This window comes from Panthera pardus, unplaced genomic scaffold, assembly GCF_024362965.1.
Source record: "Panthera pardus isolate Hobbes unplaced genomic scaffold, ASM2436296v1 HiC_scaffold_22, whole genome shotgun sequence".
NCBI classification, from domain to species: domain Eukaryota; kingdom Metazoa; phylum Chordata; class Mammalia; order Carnivora; family Felidae; genus Panthera; species Panthera pardus.
Genome location: NW_026526788.1, coordinates 12,707,266 through 12,721,233, shown reverse-complemented (window position 1 = coordinate 12,721,233; position 13,968 = coordinate 12,707,266). Strand labels below are relative to the sequence as shown.

At 48.3% G+C, this 13,968-nt stretch overlaps 1 protein-coding gene across 7 annotated transcripts in view; it reads right to left on the bottom strand.

Moving 5' to 3' along the window:
• SGMS1 (sphingomyelin synthase 1) overlaps positions 1-13,968 on the bottom strand; it is a 289,527-nt gene that overhangs the window by 100,761 nt on the left and 174,798 nt on the right. The window contains exon 1 of one of the 7 annotated variants that reach the window (XM_019430023.2): positions 2,473-2,708. The exons of the other annotated variants lie outside the window; for them this stretch is intronic. The gene's annotated coding sequence lies outside the window, so the exon portion shown is untranslated. Of the gene's footprint in view, positions 1-2,472; positions 2,709-13,968 lie in introns of those variants that run through there. 7 annotated transcript variants of the gene reach the window in all.

Genomic DNA, 13,968 nt, shown 5'->3' with positions numbered 1-13,968 from the left:
ACGCTAACCTGTGTGCTGAAAACAAGTTTGAAAACGTGTCACATCACGGAGAAACTGCTGCGGGTGCACGCTCACACGCAGAGAATGCCACCGCTGGACGTCCACGGACCAGGCGGCTTGATTCGACGACGACAGAACTCCTGAGCTGCCCTTGCCCTTGGGTGAATGAGGAGCAGGAAGAATCTGCAAGTCCACAATGAAAAGGGCTTCAAAGAAAAAAAAAAAAACCCAGTAGAAAGCCACCCTAAATCAGTAACTATGAGGCGGTCACATGCGCTAACAGGTTCATCGAGAACAGGGCTTTGCTTAGTTAATATTTGAAGACCATGGGCTCCCAGAGTAAATGCGTTATTCCTTGAACTTCGGCATTTTGGCACGGGGGCAACACGGAACGTTTAAAATCACACACACACACACACACACACACACACACACACACCTGCTCTGAATGAAGAAACTGCTGTGGATTATTTCACATGGAAAAATTACCTCTATGTGAGGCACAACGGGCAACCACATGGAAAAATGACCAAATCTTAAACGCCACCTTCGAGTGTAAACCCAGCTCACCGGCTGTGAAATCTGGAGATGATGTAACCTTGCCAAAGCTGCTTCTTCAACTATAAAACAAACAATACCTCTATCCCTCGGCAATAATATAAACGTTAAATGAGGTAGGGGCGTAAAGCATCTCACTGCCTGATAATAGCAGGTCCTTAAATGCCCGGCCCGGTCACAACTATTAGGCAAAGCTCAAATCAAAATCGAATTTAAGGGCGCCTGGATGGCTCAGTCGGTTAAGTGTCCAACTCTTTTTTTTTTTTTTTTTTGATGTTTATTTATTTTTGAGACAGACACAGAGCACGAACCGGGGAGGGTCAGAGGGAGGGAGACACAGAATCCAAAGCAGGCTCCAGGCTCCGAGCTGTCAGCACAGAGCCCGACGCGGGGCTCAAACCCACGGACTGTGACATCATGACCTGAGCCAAAGTCGGATGCTTAACCGACTGAGCCACCCAGGTGCCCCTAAGTGTCCAACTCTTGATCTCAGGGTTCCTGACTTCAAGTCCTGAGTGGGGCTTCTCTCTCTCTCTGCCCCTTCCCCACATTCTCACTCTCTCTCTCAAAATAAATAAACTTGAAAAAGGAAACTTAAAAAAAAAATCTAAGTTTATTTCATCCCTTTAGACTTTAGACACCAGAGAGATTTACCAAAGTATTTTCCCCTTGTCACCATGGGGGGGGGGGGGGGGGCTTTTCCAACTACCCCAGGGCCCTTCACGCCATTTCTTTCCATATCACAGGCTGGTCCTCAAAAGAACCAGGATTCCGTGTTGTCACATCTCACACAGAGACACTTGACGAGTTAAAGTCAGAGCGACAGAGCAACAAGCCTGTGAGCTTGGACACAGCGCTACCAGGAGGTCAAGGTGTAACTAATTAAAAATTCCATCCAATTAATTTAATTACTACATGTGGATTTCTTTCTAGAGAGGTTTCCTTCCCAGAGCTACGAAGTCAGCTGCAAAGAGCCGTTCTGCCACAGGGCCTGTCGGCTTGCAGTCGTCTCTGTCTCCGTGAATGAAGGAGAAGGGCACCACTCACAGCTTCGCCATTCACGTTCGCAACTTCGTGGTTCAGTTTACAACCTTCCCGCCACCCGCTCCGCTACCAGGACGCCCTCGGCCCGCCTTGCCCGGACGGTCCGTGTTTCTGACGGCGACACACGTCTGTGGCACTGTGTGCGTCCTCAGCCAACCAGAATAATCACGACATTCGGCTTCTCCTGTCCCGGACACCTCCCCACCCCCTCGCAAAAACATACTTCACGTACAGCACACAAACAAATCTCGGTGCACTAGCGGACTCGTATTCGACACAGGAAGATTTTTAAGGAAGTTCCACGATTTTATTTCTACGTAGTTTCAAGAGAGAAGGCAACAGGGTAGAGAGGGGACTGGACGGAGACCTCAGGTCTCCGGGCTGTCACTTCGGTGTGACTTGGCCGCCGCGCAGAGCAAGCACCCACGGGGCCGGGGGCGCCAGGCCGGGCATTCTGCGGGGACTCCTGCCCACCGGTCACGCGAGCACTTGCTGGCCACAACGCTTAGGGCGCGTGGCGGTGGAGTAAACACGCGGAGCACGTGCCGCCCCTGGCCCCGGCTCCCCGCCAGCACGGGAGCTCGCCGGGGACGCTCGGCAGGCACGGGCGCTGGACCTTGAGGGGGGACTCCCCCAAACCCAGGAACCTGGCCGTCCGCGCAAGCCCGCCCGCCCGAAAGGCTGCCCCGGGGACGCGCGACGCCCCCAAGCGGAGCCGGGCCCCGCGCACGTGCGGCGCGTCCGCGCGCGCCGCCTCCCGCACCCGGGCCCTCCCGCACCCGGGCCCGCCGTCTCCGCCAGCGCGGCGCGCGGCGCGCACCGCGCACGGCACCCGATCCGAGCCACGCGTCCCCGAAGGCGCACGCTTACGTCTCCGGTCCCCGGGGGCGGTCTCGGGACGGTTCCTGGGGCGCCGAGTGAGCGCGCGCGCGCGCGCGGCCCCGGCGGGGAGGGGGACGGAGGGGGGCGCCCCGGGCCCGGCGCCTCGCCCCGCGGCCTGGCCGGCCGGCGCGCGCCGACCCCGACACGGACACCCGCGCGGGGCTCCGGGGCGCGGGCAGCTGGCGCGCCGACTGCCGCTCCCGAGGCTCCGGCGCGGAGGCCGCGGGCGTGGCCGGGCGGCGGAGGGTTTTTGGAATGCAGGGTGTGGCCCTCTAACACAGCAAAAAAGAAATGAGTCAGCCCGGGCAGGCCTAACCAATAAGCGTGTTCACTGGCGGCTAAGGCGGAACTTTCCTTTCTTGATTTATATCGGGCTTCGGGGCCGTTTCACAGCCTTTAAAACGAAAAAACAAAAAAAATCTTTTTTTTTTTTTTTTTTTTTTCTAACTTCAGCCTCTAACAACTTCAAGGAAATGGTGGATGGCTCTTCAGAAACTCTTTCCAAACAAGAATTAATCTTGTTCTGAAATACTTGAGCAGTGGATGTACGCTGATTTCCACTCCTTCCAGGGAAAAGTTCTCGAGTTAGGCGGTGATTCTGGATGTAATGAGCATGGGATCTGGGATCACGGCAGGTTCAGACCTGACCTCTGACACGAATGACCTTGGGCAGGTTAATTATCTGCAGAGAAGGGGGACCAAATACCCGCCTGACACGGCTTGTGGGACAGCTCGTATGTCATAATACATGGACAGCGTTTTTGGCACAGTGCTGGACATAACAGCAGGCACTCAACGGTGCTGTCTTGTCCCTCTAAGCTCTGAGTCAGAATCACCAAAACTATGGACCAAGTAGCCTTTAAAAAAAAAAAGTCTTTTCAATGTTAAAATATCCAAATAATTTTAGAGCTGAAATAGTACTCTGGTGTTATATGGTCTGAGTCCCTTATTTGAGTGATTTAAAAAAAAAAAAAAAAAAAAAAAGAGGAGTGCCTGGGTGGCTCAGTCTCCGCTCAGGTCATGATCTCAGGGTTTGGTTGGTGGGATGGAGTCCCAGGTGGGGCTGATTGGAGCCTGCTTGGGATTCTCTCTCTCTCTCTCTCTCTCTCTCTCTCTCTCTCTCTCTGCCCCTGCCCTGCTCCCCTGCTCACACGTGTTCTCTCTCTCTCTCTCTCTCTCTCTCTCCCTCCCTCCCTCTCAAAATAAACATTTTTTTTAATTAAAGAAACTTTTGATTTAGGATCCTTGGATTTGGTGTTATACAATAGGAGCTTTACTACCCAAAAAAAAAAAAAAAAAGGCTTAAAATGGAAATGATTTCATTGACGCCACAGTAAATCAACTGTTAAAAAAGTAAGAATGATTTTCAAATACTCATTCCATCTGGGTTACTGTGCCCTAAACATAACTCTGGAGTAAAAATACTTAAAGGAAACTTCAGGTAACTGGGAATTGGCAAATCACAGAAGCCTCCAGAACCACCAGGTTCTGTGGACCAGTAAAGAAAGGAGTCGATGGTTAGTGGGAGTAGAGAGTTTTAGCAGAGTAAGAATTTTTTTTTAGGTTACAAAGTCAATCTTCTTGGCTTTGGAGAAGATCTCCTAAGTTTAACTTATATATATTTGTTCAGAACCAGTCATTCTATAGGCCAAAATTTCTTCAAAATACTCATCAGCAAAGATGAGATCTAGAGTGAGATCAAAGGCCCTTTCTAAACTGGGATTTTCTGCAAACCAGCATGTAAGAGTGAAAGAACAGGGCACCAGGAACCCAGAGCTGCAGCTCTAATCCCAGCTCTGCCCATGAGTGACCAGGAAGCCAGCCCTAAGCAAACTGCTTCATCATCTCTCTTAAGGTCTCTAAGAATTCCTCCACCTGACAGACCAACGTTATGGTCAAAAAGGGCAGGTGCAAGGTAAGCCTATGACCTCACACTGATGCTTAGTAACAGGCATACATTCGCCCAGTCTAGATGATGAAGCTGAAAATCTCTGTTGACTCTCACATAAAAGTAATCTTATCATCCTGGATGCTTTAAGTTAAATTCTGGAGTCATCTGAGCCCTGCCCCTTTCCAGAGAATTCAGTATCAACAGGTATGATGAGGGCCTCCTATGTGGGCTTCACGTATCTGTACCGTTTTCCCCCATTCCCAGCTCATGCACTCATCCCCCTATGCCAGGTCACCAAGGCTGGGTGTCCCTTGAATGCTGTTCTTCCAGCGGCCAGGTCCCTCCCTCTGTGCTCCTAATGCATCATCACCAGCACCTGATAAATGTGAAAGTCCAGCATGCCACCATGTCATAAACCTTCCCTCTCTCTACCAATTAAACAACCTGGTTTTATAGCAGAGATCAAAAGGAAAATATTTGCTTTAGAGGCTACTTTCCTCAAACAGTCACGCAAATTAATATGTATTTTTAAGCACAGTGATTTTCTGTTTACAAAACTATTATAACCAGTTATACTGCCAAACTGATAATATGTTGGCTGTTACACCATGAATAGCTCTTTTATATCAGAAGGATACACACACACACACACACACACACACACAAAACCTACAGGTAAGCGAGCAACTCCATAAACAACACCTACAGTCTCGAAAATGCAATTGTCCGTGTGTGTAGACATACACAGATACAGTACATGAAAGATACAGTACATGAAAGAGGAAGGGAAGGTAGCCGTACAGGAAAAAGAGAGACAATTAAGTTTGCTTCTGTTGCCTAGGATCCAGTCAAACTTAAAATTCATAGCCTGGGTGCTCTGTCTAGGAAGCAAAGCTTAAAAATATGTTCACCTGCAACCATAACTCAAGGCACTTACAAGACGGTTACAGTGACCTTTATGCTTGGGGAATGAGGACACAGTTGCCAATGCTGTTGGAATGTTCTCACCGTAGAAAAAGGATAACTGTTTCTAGGAGGTCTTTTTTGCCTAAAATTATTATGCAAAGTACAGACTATCATTGCACAGTTCAAAAAAAGTGACCATGAGCCCACGGGGCCCAGGCCACAATGTCAGTCGTTCCAAAGCTGGCCTCCAACTGTCTAACAGCCATCTTCCGCCTTGAAAACCCTCAATCAAATAACCCAACTGGTCTCCTTGTTCCCTCGAAGCAGCAGTCACAGTACATACAGGCTCCGGGGCTGACGACCTTCAACTCGCCCTTCATACTAGTTGTCACCTTCTAGACACTTCCATTTCCTGGAACCCTCCTCACGGGCTCAAGCCTTAGACAACTCTCCTTTCCTCCAAATGCCTACCGACCTTATTCTTTATAACTCCATCCCGAGATGGACTTCCAGAACTGTGGCATCCTCCTTCTTCCTGAGACCCCTGACCTTTCTCTCCCCCCAGATGACAAAAGTCCATCGGAGGAAGAGATCGTGTTTCAAAGGCCAGGACGTAACAGATTCTGAAGAAACAGTGGGCATTGAGATACATGGTGTTTCAGTTCTACAACGGCCACAAAGGAGAAAGGAAAACGTTCCTTCTGACCACTGCCGCCTCGAGAGTAAGCAACCATTAATGGCTGTTCAGACCAGTTGGCAAGCAGACCTCAAGTGGCAGGCGCGTTTCTCTGCTCTTTATGACGTGCCCCAACGATACAGAGCGCCACTGCCGAGAGAGAGAGCGAACCGGATGCTTCCTAACGGGGAGTACAGTTTACAAAAGAGTGTCATCACATAAAGTCTCAGTTCCTCCAGCACTGGCCCACTGAAGGAAACAGAGGCACTAAGTCATTTCACCTTCCGTTGCTGGAAAGGAACACACGTACACACATCTGCCAATCTCGCCAGAGCGCCAATTGCTCCTTAAAGACAAACATCTCTCGCAATGTACACGGTGCAGCCACGAGCCTCCACTGGGTCACCTGCAAGTGCTCGCAACTGTAAGTGGTAGCAAAGGGCAGTGCTTCGAGGCAACTCCCAACTACTAGAACCATCACGCGAATTTCTGTGTTTATTTGGTTTAAAATCTACACGTCATAAGATGCGTGCATTAGAGCAAACTCCGGTCAAGAGTCATTAATCCTCTTTCTCTCTTTTTTACAAAGTTTTTATTTTAATCATCGGGTATTCATCACAAGTGCACTCCTTAATCCCCATCGCCTTTTTCATCCATCTCCCCCCACCTCCCTTCTGGTGATCATCAGTGTGTTCTAAGAGTCATTCGCTCTCTCTCTCTCTCTCTCTCTCACACACACACACACACACACACACACACACACACACACACACAGTCACTAGCACCCTTTGATTTTGCTAATACATTTCTGCTTGTATGAACTGGGAATCAACACCACCATTGTTCTCAAAAAGATATGTCCTCAATCAGCTGTCCTACTATATAATTATATTTATTGTAATTGCCATGACAAAGACACAACTTCTTCAGCATTCCAAGTCTAAACAACCCCATAAGTTAGTCAGCATTCTTTAACTTGCAGGTAACAGAAATGGCACGTGGAGCATCATGGGTAAGAGCGAGGTGCTTTGCGTGGACTCTAAGCAGCCCAGCAACAGGAAAGCCACAGGGCAGCTGGGCTTGAGGACGTAGGCGAAATGGCCCCAGCAGGGCAAAATGGCATCTCTGCTCCTACAGGTCGGTTCCATTCCCCCTTCCTGAAACCTGCCTTCTTCCACTTACCTCCCAGCTCTGCCCCTAAGAGGGATTATCCCATAGTTGGAATTTTCAAGATTCTCAGGAAAAACACGCCCACCCAGCGGTCAAGGTCCCAATTTCGGCCTGTCTACGCTGGAACTACATCGTTGGCTCAGCAGGAAGAGTTGTAAGTTCTCCAGAAGGTGAGTTTCCTTCTCAGGAGTAGAAAGGAGGGCTCATCTGTCTGCCCAAAAAAACACCACCACCTGTCAAGACATTCCATTTTATGTCTGAGCAAGAGGTTATCTAAACAGTCAGTCCTCAACCTGGTAATAAATTACATTCTAAAAGTTCACTTCTAAGGTCTGGAGTCAATGAACCCTTAGGTGGTACCTGAAATGCATTTCACTAGAGATAAAATGTAGACATTGGCTTCTCTGGCCAGTCTTTAAAAGCCTATTTAACTTATGATGGATCCAAGTACAGTGTTAATAATATTTCTGATACTGTACTCAAACCGCATTCTTCACGCTGTTCCTACAGGAAAATGTACTTGAAATTCCACCTGGAACAAGAACAATATGCTCAATTTAATTCATTTGCTGAGCATCCAGTCATGACAGTGGCTCCTACCGTACAGATGTTACTTCCCATTTAAAGTGCACACAACACAGCAAGGCAGGTGTTAACAGCCGTACTGAGCCCACAAGGAAACTGGGCGTCAAGAAGGTTTTGATGCCCAAGGTCAATGGCTAAGATGAGTCAGAGCCGGCTTCAAAGCCATGTATGTTTGACCCCCAAGCTGGGGCTGTCATGTCTGATCTCCATAGCTGACAAACAGGCGTGGGCTTACAGTTGAGGAGACGGAGAGCTAACGTTTCAGACTCTGTAAATATTTAGATTCTCCTGCAAAAAAACGAAGGGACTAGTGGCCAGTCCCTTTCGATAACCAGACATTAACTTTCTATATCCTTCCCAACAGAGGATACTTCTCTGTGTTAGAACAAAAGAAAATATTTCCCTGGGTGAGCCCTCAACTATACTGATTCTTGTATTTACATGAAGATCATCGGGAAATCAAAGGTCAATAAATAGTGTCTTCAAAACAAAATTATTTTGCTCTGTTGAAAACAGAGGGCACTCTCTATTAAAATGCCCATCTAAGATGTTTTACAAGAAAATTAAAGTTGTTAAAATAACTAACGTCACAGTTATGCCAATATAAACACAATGGGTGCATTTAACAACATGAACTGTGTTCTACGTTTGAAAAAAGTTTTTGGTTACATAGTATCTAATACATACAAGACAATACATTCAACATTATTTGTCAGGAAAAATGATATTAAAGTCAACAATCACGAACCTACCACCCAAACTTAAAAGCACACCATTACCAATAAATCACAGCAGTTCCCTGAGTGTTCCTTCTGTCCGACTTGATGACCTTTTCTTTCTGCGTATATTGGACAAAAGAAGTTTGAAAGCCGTTGGTCCAAGATGGGACTTGAATAATAAATTAACCATGTGCCTTATGAAGCCAAAGTGGAGACGTGGTCAGAAGTAACAAGACAGAAAGTAGCTGAATTCAATCAGAGAGGAAGGGAGTGGCCAAATCATGCACTGTCTTAGCCCGGAAACTACTGGTTGGACAGACCTGTAGGAACTTTCGGTTTCTCTCCACGGTCCGAAGCCACACCTAGTCGCTAGGAACGTGAAGTCAAGTCAGATCTCCTGAACACCTGTCAGACTGTCAGACACGGGGTCTGAAATAAGACAGTTCAACTCCGAATTGTCCCGAACGGAGGTAAGGTATTTACGAAGTCCACGCAGAGCCTTAACACGTCACGGAAAAAAGAACCAGTAACTTCAAGGGGAGAAAAAAATCAACAAAAACAGTCAATAATTTACTGAGAGTTTAATTTTGTTGTAATAAATTAATTAAATGTTAAGCAATTTATACGACGAGGAAAAATTTAAGATAATGTCCTGTGTGATGTTAAGCCGCTTGCAACAGGCGTCAAAAGAAAGGACACAGGCACTAATCTAGTGGATGAGCTGGTACAAATGGTTTCAGCACAAATGCAAGTGGGGAGTAAGGAAATCTAGCATTCGGCACAAACTACACAGTGCAGTAAACACGGGTTGAGGAGGAGGAGAGAAGGGGGAAGATGAGCTTAGGTGGCGGAGAGCAAAGCCACTCCAAGGGTGTCATGAGGATGGCAACAGAGCGGGTTCACCTCCGAGCACGGCCCGCCAGTGACCACGTGACACTGTCTCTAGGACCCAGCCGCCTGCCTTGTTTTACCACTTCCGGATGCATGGCGCCCAGCTCGAAGATTCCTGAGGCTGGGGCCCGGGACTGGACGTCCAGCCCTTGACCCGGGATATGTCGCACAAGTGTCTGAAGAAGGAAATTTGGGGCAAGTGGGGCCGCACCAAATACCTAGTTAAATGCCTTACTGAAGGGGTAACGTGTGATGAAGGTTCACCTCGACAGCGCAGGGGACAGACTGCAACACGACAGCGGGAACGCATCGGTTCGGGCTAAATTACGCTGCGGCATCACAGAGCGCCAACGAAAGAGAAAGGTCTTCCAATTTCTGGCTCCTGTTTGGTTCCTTGGAACTGAGCTGTAGCTACCCATGTGCTCCTCCCCGGGATGGAGGGGGAAGGAGCACCCCTCCCTGGGACGTGCGGGCCTCGTGGCGGGGACAGGAGCGACGCGGCAGGCCTCCTCTGCTGCTGGGAAATGGCATGTGTCGTCACTAAAATAAGTCCTCCGGCCAAGATGGCCACGGGGTCAACCCCCCCTGGGGTGGGAAAGCGGAACCCTCCCCCCTCCCCCCTCCCCCCTCCCAAAGGGAAGGAAGGCGGCCGGAAAGCTCTGGCAATAGCAGTAACACAATCTCCCAGGAAGGGAAGGGAAAATGGCTCAGGAAGTGCTTTCTTCCCATCGGTGACGACGAAAGAAGCTGTCCCTCCATGTTACCTGTCAGGGATCGTCTTACTAGGGCCTCACGACCCTCCCGCCCCAAGCCCTCAGCTCCAACATCAAGTCCGGGGATGCCCCCCCCCAAGCCAGCCTCCAAGACCTCTGTTTTACCTGCAAAATGGGGGGAATCCTGCACTCTCCCTGAGAAGGGGTTTGAGACGTGCTTCAGTAAAACCGTGCATTTAAAACGCAAGCAGGGGCACCGGAGTGCTCAGTCGATTAAGTGTCTGACTCGTGGTTTCGGCTCACGTCATGATCTTGCGGTTTCGTGGGTTTGAGCCCCACGCCAGGGTTTTGCGCTGGCGACAAGGAGCCCCCTTGGGATTCTCTCCCCCTCTCTGCCCCTCCCCCACGTGCACTCTCTCTCTCAAAATAAATACATGAACTTAAAAAAACAAGTAAAACACAAGCACATAAAAGCACCTAGTAAATATAAGATAGTATTATTATTAAATTATGATACTTCTCTCCTAATCTGTATCTTTCCCAAAGCATCTTTAAATTTTACTCAGTTTGTTAAAAAGTGTATAAAGCACACGTATTAATGATGTTTCCTTTGCTTTTCAAACTTGCCGGCTCCTCTGCTCTCAGTTTTTTCTGCACGCACGCACACACACACACACACACACACACACACACACACACACAAACATACACACAAAAACACACACACACAAACATACACACACACACACACACACACACACTCACACACACTCTCATGCACACACATACACATACACATACACATACAATCTCTTCCCAATCTCCATTACTTGTTCACTCCCCGACTGGCCGGTTGCTTAAGGCTCTCCAGAAGTTTTGGAAAGAAGAACTATTAATCATCTATCATCTATAACTAATATCTAATTACCCGTTATCCATAACAATTAACTAGTTAATTCTTCCCACAATAAGGGAAATTAAGGAAAACTGAAGACACTCAGAATGTTCATTGGAAGTAGGAGCTAGATTCCAACATGGCTCCCAACAGACAAGAGGAAAGGACAAGGGTGTGACCTGGAAGGCCCCGTCTCTCTCAACATGCGGATCCACTTGCCTTGCCCCAGAATGACACCTTCCTCCCCCACCTCTGCCTCACACTGCTCCTTCCGGCTACAGCGCTAAGCACTGCCCAACTCTGTTCCAAGCTCCTGCGCGTGTAACTGGGCAAGTGCACCACAACGCATGCTCAAAGAGGTCCGTCACAGCCGGCTTTACCAGAGTGGAAAGTTGAGCACGACCAAAACGCCCACCACTGGGGGACTGGGTATACACGTCACAGACCACACAACACGTGAAGTGCCGTATGACAACAACAAACACGACGTAAGTGTGTGTTTATTAACGGCGGCATGCTTTCAGTACACTGTCAATCAACTCAGGTGTTAAAACGATATTTAAAACAAATAATCTGTTTTAGGAAGGAAAAAAGGATGAATCTAATCCAGGCTCAGAAAGAGTATGGCAGAATACCGAAACAAAACAAAACAAAGCAAAAAAACAATGTTACTGATGGTGTCTCTAGGCAGTGATGATATCGATGAATTTTTCCAGTCTGAATAATTTTCACATTTTAAAAGTTCTTTCCAATTAGCACTGGTTAACTTTTTAGAATTTTTAAAATAGGTATTTTAACTAAAAGGCATTACTCACGGGGTGTCTGGGTGGCTCAGTCCGTTAGGCGTTGTGGACTCTTGATTTGGGCTCAGGTCATGATCTCACAGTTCGTGAGTTTGAGCCCCATGTTGGCCTCTGCACTGACGATGTAGAGCCTGCTTCGGATTCTCTCTCCCACTCTCTCTCTGCCCCCTGTCCCCAGTGCATGCACATGCGATCTCTCTCTCTCTCAAAAGTAAATAAACTTAAGAAAACCAGAAAAAGGCATTACTCACAAAACACCCACTTCAGATGTCATCTGCTCCTAAAACTCTCCCTGGCCTCATCACTCCTACCACACAGGTAATTTCTCTCTCCTGTTGAGTTTCCAGAGTAGTTAATATACCTCTAATGACACTGACTGCATTTGTTTTGAAATCACAGCTTTCTATGTTTGCTCTTGATCGGTTTTGACGTGGAATGAGCCGTCTTATTTGTACTGGAATCCACCCCCATAACCCACAAGTCCTAAGTACCGAGCAAACTTCTGAGTGTGGTGACTGGACATCACGCAAGGCTGTACCATTTACACATCTGAAGACCACACACCTAACAGCTCCCTCATCAAACACTCATCTACACTGGGGATGTCCAGAAATAGCATCGGGTCCATTCTGGGAGAAGAAATTATAAATCAGAATATTTTCTGCATGGTGAGGTTTCTCTGTTGGTCATTTTTCCCATGTCTGCTTTCACAGCCACCAAAGACACCCTTATTCAACTTGAGACATGGGTCAATATTTCCTTTTTTAAAACAATTTTAATGTTTATTTATTTACTTTTGAGAGAGAGAGAGAGAGAGAGAGAGCGCACAAATTGGGGGGAGGGGGGTGGGCGGGGGAAGGACAGAGAGAGAATATGAAGCAGGCTCCAGGCTCTGAGCTGTCAGCATACAGCCCGACGTGGGGCTCGAACTCATGAACTGTGAGATCAAGACCTGAGCCCAAGTCAGACGCTTAACCGGCTGAGCCACTCGGGTGCCCCATGACGTGGGTTAATATTTCTTATCCAGAGGCAAAGTTCTCCAGTTTCTATCCATCAGTTTCTGCTTGAAATGGACAAGAATTACTTTAGCAATAATCCAAGCCCGTCCTTGACTCAGTAGGAACTATAAATATCTATTGTTTTAGGAGGAAATAAGAGAACTAAGTGTTTTAAGATTACGTAAATCTGTTTCAGGGAACCGACAGAAACGAATGTTTTGAAATATGCAAGGCATTTTTTTTTTTTAAGGTTCAACGAAGAATGTGTTTTGAGAGCTAGGTGGGTGAGATTTAAAAAAAACAACCACCGCAATCTTAGCTGTTCCTTAGCAATCTCAGGCTCCAACTGTTTCCTTCTCAAGGGCGAGCTAGAACACTAAACAAACTGCTTCTGGAAGAAACTCTGAGCAATCTGGTCCAGTTTCCGTTCGGCCCTCCATTCTCCTCCCCAAGATTTTCATCAAGCCTGTGGGAACCTGAAACCGCCCAGATACCGTCTCGCTTTGTTTCTCTCCCTCTGGAGACAACTCACTTTCATTAAAGCTTCCTTTCTGAACCAAAGCAAACCTACGTGCCACCGTGAGTGAGGAGGACCCCCGCCTGCTCGTCCCCGATGAGAGGCGGACTCAGGGGAGCACAGCAAAGGGACAGAAGAGACTCGAGACTGACTCAACCACAAGCACGGTCACCGCGCAGCCAGAAGAGACGAGGGGTCCCGCGCCAGTTACGAAGCCGAGGCCGCGCCCGGAGGACTCCAGTCACACGCCTAAGAACAGAGGTGGACGTTCGAAACCTGTCTCAGGACTGGTCTTCAACCCCAGAGGGCATGGGCGCAGGACGGCCTTGAGGTTCCAAAGCAAACTGTGCTTTTATCCACCAAATCAAACTCTTACCACCGGAGCTGAGACAGGCACCTGAAGAACTGTGGCTGAAACACAGCTTCACAGCAAACGTGCTGCCCGTGGTGCTGTTCACACCGGTCCGCCGAGGGCAGACGGTCACGCTCTCGGGGTTTTTGGCAAGCCCGTGGGGAAACACAGCCATCGCTAGAACTCGGATTGTACAAACATACAACTCAAATAAACGAGACTACAGGCAGAGGCAACAAGTGGTCAGAACTCGTCACGGGGGGCTACGCTCAGGGTGTTCTGGGCACTGCGGTACGTGGCCGGTAGCAAAGTGCGGGCTGGGGTGTTCCTGCCCAGCCACACTTCCTGGTCCTCCCACACGTGGGGGA